The sequence below is a fragment of the Moschus berezovskii genome, chromosome 9 (genome assembly GCF_049115385.1).
Source record: "Moschus berezovskii isolate FMDL1 chromosome 9, NW_MosBer_1.0, whole genome shotgun sequence".
NCBI classification, from domain to species: Eukaryota; Metazoa; Chordata; class Mammalia; order Artiodactyla; family Moschidae; genus Moschus; species Moschus berezovskii.
In genome coordinates, this window is record NC_142468.1 from 103,390,010 (window position 1) to 103,405,807 (window position 15,798).

Genomic DNA, 15,798 nt, shown 5'->3' on the forward strand with positions numbered 1-15,798 from the left:
TAACTTTCAGTTCAGTTCAGTTCGGTCACTCAGTCGTGTCCGACTCTTTGCATCCCCATGAATCACAGCACGCCAGGCCTCCCTGTCCATCACCAACTCCCGGAGTTCACACAAACTCATGTCCATCGAGTCGGAGATGCCATCCAGCCATGTCATTCTCTGTTGTCCCCTTCTCCCGCCCCCAATCCTTCAAATTTAGAACTTCACAATTATTTCCCCTTCAATAATCTCAATGATTTGCCACTTAAATATTTTTTCCTTAATGTATATAAAGCTCTATAAACAGTAAGAGAACAGAACAACATCGTAATAGGGAAATAAGCAAAAAGATACAAACAAATAACATATAGAAAAGATTCTTAAACATATAGAAATATCACTAATTCATTCATAAAAAGATAAAGAGAGAATATCATGAGACAGTATCTCATGTTTAACCTGGGGAGTGACAAAGATCAAGAAGTTTGATAACACACTATACGGTTGAGAATGTGAAATGGGTTCTCTCACATAGGTGGGAGTATAAGTTTTACATTGTATTTAAGACAGTCAAAATTTAGAAGGCCTATGCCCTGGAACCCAGCAATGCAGCTTGTAAGGTGCTTAGCTTATGGCTTTTTTCACACATATAGGAAATTATGAAAGTTTAAAAATGTTTATTGTATCATTGTTGTAATAGCAAAATGTTGAGAAAAATGTCAGTTCCCATTAATGGAAAGCTAATTAAATAAGCTATAGTTTAGTCATACAGTGGAATACTGTATCTTCAATTTCATAAAATATGAAGTAGCTCTATAAGTAATGTTACATAATTACTTCAAGATACATCGTTGAGTAAAAAAAAAAAGTGAGCTGAAGGAGGGAGATTCAAGAGGGAGGAGACATATGTACAGTTGTCTTTAAACAAAGAATATCTTTCTAGAGGAATAGATTTTTAGCAACAGAGACATCAGTGATTAATGGCTGGGGCAGCTTTCATGTCTGAAGCAAGATCCAGGCGTGACACCATTATGTGGCAGGATATGATGGCCGTCTTCACTCTGCAGAGGAATAATATTCTTTGTTGTTGTTCAGTCGATCGGTCATGTCCACTCTTTGTGACCCCGTGTGCTGCAGCACGCCAGGGCTCTCTGTCCTTCATCTTGCAGAGTCTGTTCAAACTGATGTCCAGAGTCAGCGATGCCATCCAACCATCTCATCCTCTGTCATCCCCTTCTCCTCCTGCCTTCAGTCTTTCCAGCATCAGGATCTTTTCCAGTGAGTCCACATTTCACATCAGGTAGCCAAAGTATTGTAGCTTCAGCTTCAGCATCAGTCCTTCCAATGAATATTCAGGATTGATCTCCTTTAGGATTGACTGGTTGGATCTCCTTGCAGTCCAAGGGACTCTCAAGAGTCTTCTTCAACACCACAGTTTGAAAGCATCAGTTCATTGGTGTTCAGCCTTCTTTATGGTCCAACTCTCACATCCATACATAACTACTGGAAAAACCATAGCCTTGACTATACGGACCTTTGTCGGCACAGTAATGTCTCTGGTTTTTAATATGCTGTCTGGGTTTGCTATCGCTTTTCTTCCCAGGAGCAAGTGTCTTAATTTCATGGCTGCAGTCACCATCCACATTGATTTCAGAGCTCAAGAAAATAAAGGCTCTCATTGTTTCCATTGTTTCCCCATCTATTTGCCATGAAGTGATGGGACCAGATGCCATGATCTTCATTTTTTGAATGTTGAGTTTTAATCCAACTTTTTCAGTCTCCTCTTTCACTTTCATCAAGAGACTTTTGAGTTCTTCGCTTTCTTCCAGAAGAGTGGTGTCATCTGCATATCCGAGGTTATTGATAGTTCTCCTTGCAATCTTCATTCCAGCTTGTACTTCATCCAGCCTGGCATTTTCCATAATGTACTGCATATAAGTTAAATAAGCAAGGTGACAATATACAGCTTTGATGTACTCCTTTCCCAATTTGGAACCAGTCCATTGTTCCATGGCTGGTTCTAACTGTTGCTTCTTGACCTGCATACAGGTTTCACAGAAGGCAGGTAAGGCGGTCTGGTATTCCCATCTCTTTAAGAATTTTCCGCAGTTTGTTGTGATCCACACAAAGGCTTTAACATAATCAGTGAAGCAGAAGTAGATGTTTTTCTGGAATTCTCTTGCTTTTTATCCAGTGGATGTTGGCAATTTGATCTCTGGGTTATTATAAAAGCAAACAGCAAAAACTGTCAAGAATCTGGAGAAATTGGAGTACTTGTACATTGCTGGTGGGGATATGAATTGGTTAAGCCTCTGTGGAAAATAGTACAGCAGTTCCTAAAAGCCATGGATTACCAATGATTCAGCAATTCCACTCTGGGTATATATACAAAAGAACTGAATGCAAGGAAACGAGCAGATATTTTGCGCTCATAGTCACAGCAGCAATATTCACAATAGTGAAATGGTGAAAGCAACCAACGTATTCTTCAGATATGAATAGATAAATAAAATTTTATATACACAAATAATGCAACCTTTGGAAGGAAATTCTAACGTTCTAAAACATGAATAAACCTTGAAAACAATATGATAGGTGAAATAAGCCAATCACAGAGGACAAATTTTGTGTGAGTCCACTTATATGTTTCCTAGAGTAATAAAATTCAAAGATAAAAATTCTAATAGTTGCCAGGGGCTAGGAGAAAGTGGAATGGGAAGTTATTATGTAATGCGTATTGGAATTTCAGTTTGGGATAATGAAAAAGTTCTGGGGATAAATGCTGGTGATGGATGCATAACGATATGAATGTAATTAATGTCCAGAACTATACACTTAAAGTGGTTAAGACGATAATTTTTATGTTATATATACATGTTACCACAGTAAAAATAGCTTAAAATCATAAAAAAGTAGGAGAATAAAATAATAAAAGTACTTAAATAATCGAAAGGAAAACAAAAAGGGAGAAATAAAGGAACAAAGAACAGACAGAACAAATGGGAAAGTAATAGTCTGTCGGTAATTGAGGACTGGAAACAAAAATTTATAATTGTAAAGTATGTGAAGAAAATACACTCTCATAGAATATAAACAATCTACATTGTGAATATTCTTTATATTTCATAGAGAAACAAATGTTTCCTGAAAACAAAAGGAAATTCTCTGTAAATCTGCACAGACAACAGCATTGCCTTAAAGACGTTATCCCTGTCTTCACTCTGGGAGCCAAATTAACCTAAACTAGATGAAAACCTCGGATAAGAAAAGGATGTTTCACAGAGTCTTGAGGGAGGCACAAACCAGCCCAAGAGGACTCTGGAGACGTCACAGGAATCTCTGAGATGAAACTGTAATTGCACGCTGGGGCGTCTCAGCATCACCCCCTCCCTTCATTCGCCTGCACCCTCCGTTATTGAAATCTCCTCAGGAGGTTTGTACCCCATTTCTTTCAATTACTCTACAGCAAAAGTAACCAAAATATAAAGCTCTGTTGAATTGTCTCTTCTGGGTGAGGCAAGTGAAAGATCTGGCTGCCTTGGGTCAACTTAGGTCTCTTATGTAGCTCTTGATGAAAATATCAGTATGTCAAATAAGGCCCACATCTCCAGGACTGATTATAAGGCTGTAATTCTTTTCACTGGCTATCACATTGTCCAGAGAAGTGCCCTGTTGCTATAACTGTTTCTTTTGAGTAATTCAGGAAGGGAGGAAAGGGAGTTTCAGCATTTAACTTTGTATATTGTAGGATGCTCAGGATCAGGCCCCTGGATTTTGATTCTATGTAAAGGAAAAAACATCGGTGAGAAGATACAGACTCAGTATTTATTCCCAGCTTTGTCCATAATTAGTCTTATCATGAAGGGTAAGTAACTTTTCTTCCTGTCTCGGCATCACTGTATTTTTTCTAAGTCACCTACAAATTGATCCTAGCTACAGTGGAATTACATTTGAATATTAATATACTTTTCCAAACTTTTGTGGCTTTATGTTTCTGGATATGAAGTTTCAGTCACTAGTAACATAATAAGCTTGTTATATGAAATGTTGACTCTAGTGTCCAGCTATTCATCTCCCTTGGTTTAACAGTCCCTGAAAGTTTTTTTCCCCTGAAACTTTTTTGCTTAGTGATTCATAAAAGAATGTTTCATTATTCAGAAATTTAGTAAACTTTAATTTGGTCTGAGAAGACTATTGAGAGTTGTACTAAGGAACTCATGGGCTTCCCAGGTGGCGCAGTGGTAGAGAACCTGCCTGCAAATGCAGGAGACATAAGAGATTTGGGTTAAATTCTTGGGTCAGGAAGATCCCGTAGAGGAGGACATGGCAACCCACTCCAGGATTCTTGCCTGGAGAACCCCATGGACAGAGAAGCCTGGCAGGTGACATTTCATGGGGTTGCAAAGAGTTGGACATGACTGAAGCGACTTAGCACACAGTAACTCATTTTCTACAGTGCCCCCAACTAAAGATAACATTTCTACTTTCATGCACATCACAAGTAATGTAACACTCCCTTTATTTATTTTCTGTTTCTTGAATCACAATGTTTCAATATCTTCTTCCTTTATATCATACCAAACTGTATGGACGTCAGTAAAATCAATCTAAGCAACCAAAGAGAGTTGCCCATAGCTTTACTGTGTGATATGTTGGAGCTGAGTAACTTTTTAATCGCTAAGGCTTTTAAATAATTATGCTAAAAAGTTTATACTATGTAATCATGTTTGTTGATAGTACTGTTATTAACCACAACAGCTATGAATTTTTTTAGGTCCAATTATATTCTAGGAACTGTACTTAGCATATATTAAATATACTCAACAGCATTTTCACAGGAACTCTGAAAAATAGGTGTTAACTTGCCCAAGAACACACAGTATGTCATGCTGTTTGAACACAAATCAAGGTTACATTGTTTATTTTCCTTAAAGAAGGACCGTTATGACCAACCTAGAACGCATATTAAAAAGCAGAGACATTACTTTGCCCACAAAGGTCTGTCTAGTCAAAACTATTGTTTTTCCAGGAGTCATGTATGGATGTGAGAGTTGGACTATAAAGAAAGCTGAACGCCGAAGAATTGATGCTTCTGTGGTGTTGGAGAAGACTCTTGAGAGTCCCTCGGACTGCAAGGGACTGCATCCCTTAGTATGAAACCAGTCCATTCTAAAGGAAATCAGTCCTGAGTGTTCATTGGAAAGACTGATGTTGAAGCTGAAACTCAAATATTTGGCCACCTGATGCAAAGAAATGACTCATTTGCAAAGACCCTGATGCTGGGAAAGATTGAAGGCGGGAGGAGAAAGGGATGATAGAGGATGCAGTGGTTGGATGGCATCACCGACTCAATGGGCATGAGTTAGAGTAAACTCTGGAAGTTTATGATGGACAGGGAGGCCTGACGTGCTGCAGTCCATGGGGTCGCAAAAAGCTGGACACGACTGAGCAACTGAACTGAACTGATGGTGATACAACAGGACTACTGAGTTAAGTATTATTGGATTTAGTCAATCAGTCAATCAGTTGTGAACTTAACCCAGCTGTGGTAAGTCACCACATAGGCTGCAGAGTAAATGTTCTCTTTTTTCCTCACCATCCCATGTGAGGATCCATTTTTCACCTAAAATGTCATTCTTAGCCCTTCCTAAGGAGGCTCATTTTTCTTTTTGATTATATATGTAGCTGCTCACTCCACTACTCATCCGTCCAAACAGAGAAAGCATTTTTTGCTTTCTAATTGGCCTCCTGTGGAAGAAAGCTGATCGCTGAAGAATGGATGCTTTTGAACTGTGGTGCTGGAGAAGACTCTTGAGAGTCCCTTGGACTGCAAGGAGGTCCAACCAGTCCATTCTAAAGGAGATCAGTCCTGGGTGTTCATTGGAAGGACTGATGCTAAAGCTGAAACTCCAATACTGTGGCCACCTCATGCGAAGAGTTGACTCACTGGAAAAGACTCTGATGCTGGGAGGGATTGGGGGCGGGAGGAGACGGGGACAACAGAGAATGAGATGGCTGGATGGCATCACCGACTCTGTGGACATGAGTTTGAGTGAACTCCGGGAGTTGGTGATGGACAGGGAGGCCTGGGTGCTGTGATTCATGGGGTCACAAAGAGTCGGACACGACTGAGTGACTAAACTGAACTGAAACCTTACATCCTGCAGAAAGAAAGCACTTCTCCTTTTTTTGCTACTTAAGAATGTGGCAGAAATGTATGCTGAGGTATCCCAGTCAATCCTTATGTTTTCCTTTTTTTTGCACATTTGGTCTCAGAATATTTCTGGAAGGGTGACGTTCCGAAGACGCCGCTGCTGGAACCGGCTTCCATTGCAGTCTCTGATGCTGGGCACAGGGCTGTCCCCGTCTGTGGCCAAGCACTGGTTACTATTCACATGCCACAGGGTCAGTTTCACTGGGTCATACTCCCAAAGCTGGTTGCCTTCCAGATGGTGGCATTCGAGCATTGTGACTGGGTCATTAAGTTTGGAGACATCCAAGCAAAGGTCATCTGTTCTAATTTCTTTGTTGGCAGTGTAAGAGAAAAGCTGATTACCTCCCATACCATGACAGTTAAATCCCAGCTTTTTCAATCTCTTCAGCCATGTTATCTAGGCTCTGATTTGTTTCCACATTCCGTATCTCTCCCAAAGAGAAATAGTGATGTGAAATCTGAGAATCAGGATAAATATTCTCTAGGTACAAAGAGAATGGTCTGCATTCGAGTTTGTACCTTAGACCAAGTCTTGATGATATAGGTCCATAATCTACCTTTGTAACACCTGGAGAAATTATATAGAAGAAATTCTTGAATGCATCCATCCACACGTCTGCAAGTCATCTGTTATTTTTATTGATACTCTGGCTCCTGGAAACATGTAGGGTGTAGCTTTCCGAAACACATGTCCAACATGTGAGCAAGTAACAGTCGCCAAAGTTCTTCCACACTGCCAAATCCTAAAGGAAATTTCTAGGTTTTCTCCTCCCCAAAGATCCATTCCAGCACCATATGTTCCAATTTCCTGAAACTAACCTCTGTCTATAGAGAAAAGGCCTCCTGCCATCGTACATGTTCTCACAGGAAGTCTGATCACCTTTCCCTCTGTCCATTTCTCTTTGGGGGACGGGATACCAGTGAAAGTGGAGCTTCCAGTTGAATCCACCATAGGTCATGTCAGAACCTGCCATGTACTCAAAAGCATCATCACTGATCACATCTATGATAGGACAGACCACTGTCTTCCTGTCATATTTGATCCTGGCTAAGAGAGGCTCCAGCCACCCTGCAGTGCACATCTAAAAAGGTGATCACTTTGCCTTAAGACACAGCAGCGCCTCTTAACCTAGCTCTGATCAATCCAGAACGTTGGTCCATTTGAATGACGTGAACAGGTACTTTTAATTTTTTTTTTCACATAACTCTCTGGAGGTCTTTTCAAAAAGTCTCTTTCACTGGCATCATCTACTAGAACAATATCTTCTAGCATGCGTCTTGGTAAGTGATTAATGATCCTATGAACAGTTTGCAGAAGTGTTCTCCAAGCCTCATTTGCGGAAAACAATCACCACACTGGTTGTAGGAAGGCTATCTGAATACACCTTTGTTTTACATCCTTCTAACCTAACATCTGGAGAGGGCAATGGCACCCCACTCCAGTACTCTTGCCTGGAAAATCCCATGGACAGGGGAGCCTGGTGGGCTGCAGTCCATGGGGTCAGGAAGAGTCGGACACTACTGAGCGACTTCACTTTCACTTTCACTTTTCACTTTCATGCATTGGAGAAGGAAATGGCAACCCACTCCAGTGTTCTTGCCTGGAGAATCCCAGGGACGGGGGAGCCTGGTGGGCTGCTGTCTATGGGGGTCACACAAAGTCAAACACGACTGAAGCAACTTAGCAGCAGCAGCAGCAGCAACCTAACATCTGGTAAAGATCTGTTGAGTGCAATCATCTCACTTGCCGTTAAATTGAACTGACTGATTTTAAACATCTCTTTCATCTTTTCTTGATCCTCTTTAGGAATGACGACTGATTTCCCCATTTCTCCAGGATCTTCATGAGGCTTTTGTACTGGCTCTAAAACAACCCCAGCAGGAAGTTCTCCCTCTTTTTTTTCTCATCACATTTGTTGCATTCACTGAAGAGCAGCAGGAACATATCCAAGAGTACCCAAATCCAGAAGGTTGCTAGGACCATCTTGTAGTATGCAAATTTTCTCATGGCACTTTAAGTCAAAGGCAAAATTTTAATATATATATATAAATATACAAAGATCATGAAAATTACTCCAATCCAGTTTCATCAGGAATCACTTTCATAACCCCGAAGTGGCTGTTCAAGTGAATTCACATCCCAAATCCGCATGTCTCGCATCTCCAGCTCGCTCCGCAAGCTGCGCTCCTCTCCAGCCGCGGGCCGCTGCACCGCCTTCTCAGCCACGCGAGTCATTATTTTTGACCAAATGGTCAGGTCAAATTACCTGGACCTGTCATCAATTTCCTCTTCATTTGTCTTGTTTCAGCATCTTGAATATCACTGTCTTTTGCTCTCTGTCTGCTTTTACCTTTTTTGGGTGGTGCACTCAACACCTTCCTTCATGTGAAACTAACCCAATTTATATAGTCACTATATGCTAATCTTTTTTAAATGTAAGCCTACTTCCAGGTATATTAATTATCTTGCACAGTTAGAAAAGGTAAGAAAATGTACTCTATTTCTTATTTTTAAATTGAGGGTTTAAAAATAGAGGCAGGAAAAGAAACTTGTACTGCTAATGCATGAGTGTTTGTGTCGTCTGCAGTATGCACCGTAAATTTTTACACTTTTCCCAACCAACATAAGATTTTTATTTCCCTGTCATGTATTTATTTTAAATAGTGACTCTATAAGATTAGTCTGTGAACTGGTGATAATTTAGGTGTACCAGAATTTCTTGAGTAACATTAAAATAAGGATTTCCAGGGTCCACTTTAAAGATTCTGATTTAAGAAATGTGGCAAAAGGCTTCCAAATCTATATATTAAAAAAAAAATGCTCCCAAAGTAGTAATGAAACAGATTTGGGAGATAGTGCTTTCAGTTCAATTCAGTCACTCAGTCGTGTCCGACTCTTTGCGACCCCATGAATCACAGCAAGCCAGGCCTCCCTGTCCATCACCAACTCCCGGAGTTCACTCAGACTCATGTCCATCGAGTCAGTGATGCCATCCAGCCATCTCATTCTCTGTCATCCCCGTCTCCTCCCGCTGCCAATCCCTCCCAGCATCAGAGTCTTTTCCAGTGAGTCAACTCATCACATGAGGTGGCCAAAGTATTGCAGTTTCAGCTTTAGCATCAGTCCTTCCAATGAACACCCAGGATTGGTCTCCTTTAGAATGGACTGGTTGGATCTTCTTGCAGTCCAAGGGACTCTCAAGAGTCTTCTCCAGCACCACAGTTCAAAAGCACCCATTCTTCGGCGACCAGCTTTCTTCACAGTCCAACTCTCACCATTATTAATCTTTTGGATGTCCATTAAGTAAAAATTTTGGCTCGATTTTTCTAATTTGCACTTTTCTGGGTAAAAAGGTGTGAATGCTCTACTCTTCTGCAGGAGTAGAGCAGAGAGAACAGACATCTTTAGGTCAGAAAACTCAAGTGTAAGAATGGATGCACTTAATAGAGGTCAAAAATGCATGAGGTCAGGAACCAGGGAGGTCAGGAACCAGGTAAGTCATCACCAATAAAAGTGCAAGTGCTTCCTGGAGACCAGGTTAGAAGAGTCTACTGTCCACATATCCAAGACATTTAATTCAAATTACCATCCACTAACTCTGACTTAGCAACAAGGTCTGATTTAGTTTAGTGTACTAATTTTATTATTGAATAGGCAGCAATAGATCATTTTGAGTCTGCATCTCTAGATACAAATGAATAAAGACCTATTTTTAAATGGAGAATAGAAGTGAGTAAAAATAATCATTCTGATCTTGATCCACTCATGGTCTCTAACTCACTTTGACTAATTTTTGTGCACTTCTGAATTTTTCTCAATGCAGCCTTCGTGTCCTTGTTCTGGAGACTATAGATCAGTGGATTTACAAGTGGAGTCAAGGAGGAGTAGAACAAGGTTACAATCTTCTGTATCCCAGCTGGATTTCCAGAAGTTGGGCTGATGTACATGACCATGAGGGTTCCATAAAACAATGACACTACTACCAAGTGGGAACCACAGGTGGAGAAGGCTTTATGTTTGCCAGTGGCTGAAGGGACACACAACACTGCTCTGAGAACCAGGGTATAAGACCCAAGAATGAAAAAGAAGGTGATAAAGATTATAAGAGAGCTCAGTATAGAACAGGAAAGCTCAATTCCAGGGGCAGGGATGCAGGACAGGGCCAGAAGGGGACCAGGGTCACAGACAAAATGGTCAATGGTATTGGGGCCACAAAAGGGGAGTTGGGTGATGAAATAGATAGGGACTGGATAGCAGAGGAAGGCTGTTACCCAGCAGAGGCCCGCCAAGTTCATGCAGAGACGGCTGCTCATGATGGTAGGATAGTGGAGAGGTCGGCAGATGGCCAAGTATCGATCAAAAGCCATGAGGGGCAGTAAGAAGGTCTTGGTGGTGCCCATGGAGAAGAAGAAGTAGAACTGGAGGAAGCAGGCAGAGAAAGAGATGGTTTTGGTCTCAGACAGGAAGTTCCTTAACACATTGGGAACAGTGGTGTTGATGTAACACATCTCCAGGAACGAGAAGTTGGCCAACAGAGTGTACATGGGAGTGTGGAGTCTGTGATCCAGCTTCACTGCAAAGACAATGGCCCCATTCCCCATCAGTGTCAGGATGTAGGACGCAGAGAAGAGCACAGAGAGGAGGACTCGAGCCTCTAGAGCAGGGAAAGCTCAGGAGTATGAATTCAGTCACTGTGCTGACTCCTGACACGTTCATGGCTTCCTAAGAGGTGGAGAGGAAAAAATGACAGCAACAGAGATGACTTTATTCTTCAATCCTCAGGAATACTTCCTCTTCAGTAGGGTCTAAAGCCCTCAAGATCCTATTATTTTATTAAATAAATAATAAGCTAACTATACTACTGAAGACGGTCAAACTTTGAGAATGCTAGATATGATCTGACTTTGAATTTCAGACTTTCTCATTCTTCTTTCAGTATTTTCTCAGATACAGCGATGACAGGATCTTATGCAATAAGCAGCTTGCAGGTTAGTGACAATACTTAAAATGAAAGTAAGTATGATAATCATGTATTTTTATCTATAGAATAAAATATAAAAGATTCTTAATATTGGACACAGAATTTCAGTTTCTCAGATTTTTGGAATTACAGACACAAATGATAGAAATTGGAAGAGAGAATAAAAGGTAACATAAGACACTGAAAACTTTATGCATTTCATATTTATTTTGGATCAGTGTTGCTACCGTAAGTGTTGACATCTTAACACAATCTGATAACCAAGACAAAAAATGTCAATGTGCTATCCTTTCTTCAGTATTCATCATTGTTTGTAGTTCAAGAAAAGTTTGAAGTCCAGATACCTACATAAAGACTTCCATCTGGTCTCATCTTTTACTTACTGAATTAAAATATTTCTTTAAAACTTTGGTCTAAGTTAAAACTTTATTTACAATTTTTTTTTTCTTTTTAACGTGAGCAGTGTATCTGGTGTATCACTTAAGGATTTTTGAGGTTTTTGCCTGAGGTGTCAGAATTCCTAGAAAGTCCCCTATTCTGGTTTAGGGACAGTTTCAGAAAATAACAAATACTCACAATGCTATTATCAGTAGTTTGGTCATATTCATTTGTTTTCTGAATCCCCTCTGTTAGTGAGGGTCAGTTATTAGTTGCGCCAAAGTGACCAGAAGTGACATGACTGAGTCATGATGCTTATTTAGGAAAATATACACAAAAAAATACAGACCCAGACACTTAATAAAAGTTTTCCATCTGAGAATGTTTATTAGTGAATTATTTATAACACTGATCACTTTCCATATCACATAAAGTTAGAGCTTTAAGAATAATCTTGATGATTGCGATTAGTGACACAATGCATGAGAGAAATTCACAATTTTTCATATCACACTGCAAGGCTTCTCTTCAGTCTGTGAATAGATCATATATGGCAGAGCAATGCTGTGAAGAATTCCCTGAAGCAGGATTTGAGAGTTAGGCAGAAGCCAAAGTAACTTTGAGAATATGGTGAAAAGAGCAAGAAGTATTTGGTGCTAACATGCAGGAGGATTCCAATGGCTTTAGAAACCATGTGGGAGTGAACTCACCAATCTGGGTTGCTCAATCATTACCTTGCTCTCCCTCCTTACAGCAGAGACCACAGGATCAGTGGCAGAGCCAAACATAGCTAAAATCAGGGAGGGCTTAAATGGAGGGCTTCTCCTAACTGTTTTGCCAGTTATTTCCAGACGTCACTTTGCTAACAACTTTTTCCCCCGCAAAGGTTCTGACTGGGTACAACTACTTGATTAATAAGGACAAAATTTACATATGGTTGAGATTCCTTCCTCATCTTCAGCTCTCTCATTTCCCTTTTTCCCAGCCCTCTTAGTTGCAAGGATGAGTGTCTTTACATTAATTCATATATCTTGAGGTGTCACTATTTTTACGGTCACACAAAAGAAGGCAGAGCTAAAAAGCACACTTAGAATTGTCTTGTACCTCTTCTGAACCCATTTCCTTATAGAATTCATGAGTTGGACTTCTCATCTTCTGTTTTTGCTGCAGCAAAAGGCAGCCAAGACGAAGGGCATGCCATGCTTGGGAGCCAACAGCCCAGATAGGGAGTTTTCCTCATCAGAGTCAATGATGAGGACATGCTTTTATGTTCAACTCTACCATACCCATATATCTCTTCAAACTGAGCCAGGAAATCCAACAGTGTATGTAAGAAAAAAAAAGGACTAACTATTCATGTTACAATCACTGATGTGATATACTACAGAGTGCCTTTTACTTTATAAATCTGGTTAGTCATTATTCCTCTGTATAAGTATAGTGTAAACATTCCATATGTGAACACAGAACATTTTTGTTCATTGGATAAAAAGCCATGGACCCTTTATGAAGCCTATTTGTGAAATGAACAGTTAGCATAGATCATGTGTGCCATTTTTTCCTATTATATGATTTTGATGATTATTAGAGAATATCTTTCTGAAAGCAATCTCTTTCCAGGTAGTATACTCGTCCTTCAGACTGCCTGAGAAGACAGAATACCAAGTGAAGAGCATACGGAAGGAAACTGTTTAATCAAGCTACTGTTCTTGAAGTGGGTGGACTGGTGAGTTGACTGGTTGGGTGGCCGGTCGGTTTCTTGTATTGGAAAGAAGACTATGAAAAAACTGGCCCCTAAGTTTGTCCTCATGTAATGATTTATGAATCCCCAAAGCATAAGAAACAGTGTGTGTATGGCATAAACTTGTGACATTCCATTCTAATACCCTAACTATTCCCAGCAAGTAATTCTGGAGACTTTGGAGGGTGGAGTTATGAAGAATTTAATTGAGTCAGTTTATTCCATCAATGACAAAAATAAAAATTGACAACTCTAGACTTTTCTATTAAACTTCCCACTTTTTGACCATCCCACTGCTTATCTACATTTTCACCAAAAGCTGCAGGAAAAATAATGTCACTGCTAATAAATCTTATAGGACACTGTGGCAGAAAAGATGAAGTGAGATGTGAAGCTGTCAAACCTAGAGTGTTCCAAACTGTTGTTAACATTAAGCAGACATAGTTCATTTTTTCGGAAAGAAAAACAGGAAGCACAGATCTCATGATTCTGGTTTAAATCTATGAACTTGGATTTATTTCTGACCTATTACAGAGAAAGTGATTTATTTATGCTTAGTAAATAACAGTCTGGGAATCTTCTATCAAGCACCTTATTCAGTGAAATGGTAAAAAAATATCTTTTGGATTCAACATTGATTGGAAAACTGGACAGCTTTAGACTTGAATGCTCAAGCTTCCTTTTTATGCTTCCTTAAAAACCACCAATGGGAGTATTCCAAATCTTGATTCAAAAGTGTCATACATGATCCTCCTTTCAATTTCTCTGTTCTTTTATGCCTTTTAAATTTCTTTATCTCCTCTTCCTAGCAAAGTTAAGACTGGTGACTTCTAATACACAAGGCAGGAGATCTGAATTTAATAAGATAACTGAATGTTGAAACTATTATTTTTAGGTCTTTTATTGTTCAGTAGCCAAGTTGTTGCTGTTGTTCAGCTGTTCAGTCACCAAGTCATGACAGACTCTTCACAACCCCATGGATGCCAGGCTTTCTTGTCCCTCACCATCTCCCAAAGTTTGCCCAAGTTCATGTCCATTGCATTGGTGAGGCCATCCAACCATCTCATCCTCTGTCGCCCTTAGGCCTCTTAGTGTTTTCTTAATATTAATCAATTACAAGATTACTCTGTTGTTTGAAATACATAAAGATTTATAAATTTTGTACAATTTTTAAATGTACAAATTTTAAATGCATGTACTGAAAAGTACATGCCTGTCCAGATATTTGAAAATGTCCTCACTTTCTTTTCAGAGAACAAAGTTAATTCTACCAGATAAAATTGCAGATAAAACCCTGTTTGACTGTAGATTCCTTTAGTTGTTTTTATCATCCAAAAATACTAACTAAATGAACTAAACTTTTATATTGAAAACACCATTTTCTTTATCTAGGTAGGATCTGAATATAAAAAGCAAGATAGTTTATTTTTTATAGTATGTGTAAAAATGTGAAATTAAACACATAAATAGGGATATTTTAAAAATAATAGCAAATATTTATGATATACTAGGTCTCTTGTAATTTTTTTAGGCATCACTCAAGTGGAGAAGGCAATGGCACCCCACTCCAGTACCCTTGCCTGGAAAATCCCATGGATGGAGGAGCCTGGTGGGCTACAGTCCATGGGGTCACTAAGAGTCGGACACGACTGAACGATTTCATTTTCACTTTTCACTTTCATACATTGGAGAAGGAAATGGCAACCCACTCCAGAGTTCTTGCCTGGAGATATATATATATATATATATATAAAATGACAGATATATTGCTTTTCAGTTCAGTTCAGTTCAGTCTCTAAGTCTTGTCTGACTCTCTGTGACCCCAGGAATCACAGCACATCTTTTAGAGACACCATAATGAAGAAAACAGAGGTTAGCATAATTTTTGTAAACAGCAATATAAAAATGTTGTATTTTGTAGGAACTTCTATATATAACTATTAAAAATGATATAAATAACTCCAACTGTAGGAGGCTAAGGATCAGGAAGAATATGCACACATTATCAGCTGTATGATATTATTAACTATTTAGGTCATATATTAGTCATGTTTTTATAGGTATAGTTTTATTATTGAATAAACAAGCATAAAAATTCAAAATGACCATTAAAAAAGATGTTGAATATACTACGAATCAAGAATTATGATCAATTCAATGCTGTGGACCTAAGGTTTAGTCTGGGTTTACCCTCCCTGTTGTCTGTAACTGAAGCTATTGATGATACTGTTTTTGTTAAATCCACAGAGTTATCAGGTACAAGGATGAAAATAAAAATAGAATTAGAAAGCTATAGATGTAGGAGGGGCTTTAATTTTTTCCAGTGTGGTAAACAGGAATTCACTGAATATTTTCTTACTATGAACTATGATCACTTTTGAGCAGTTAAGTGAAAAAGAAATAGATTGTAGGTGGTATATGTTATGTCAAAGAATAAAAAAGTATGCCTGCTTTTTCACCTAATACTAGCTTAGTAGGCTGTCAATGTTATTTTAGTTAAATTA

The 15,798-nt window shown here is 39.2% G+C and overlaps 2 pseudogenes; both read right to left on the reverse strand.

The window, feature by feature from the left end:
* Positions 1–6,251: 6,251 nt before the first annotated feature.
* LOC148776813 (polypeptide N-acetylgalactosaminyltransferase 1-like) lies at positions 6,252–8,201 on the reverse strand (annotated as a pseudogene).
* Positions 8,202–9,937: 1,736 nt separating this feature from the next.
* Positions 9,938–10,910, reverse strand: LOC148776814 (olfactory receptor 11H6-like; annotated as a pseudogene).
* Positions 10,911–15,798: the final 4,888 nt, after the last annotated feature.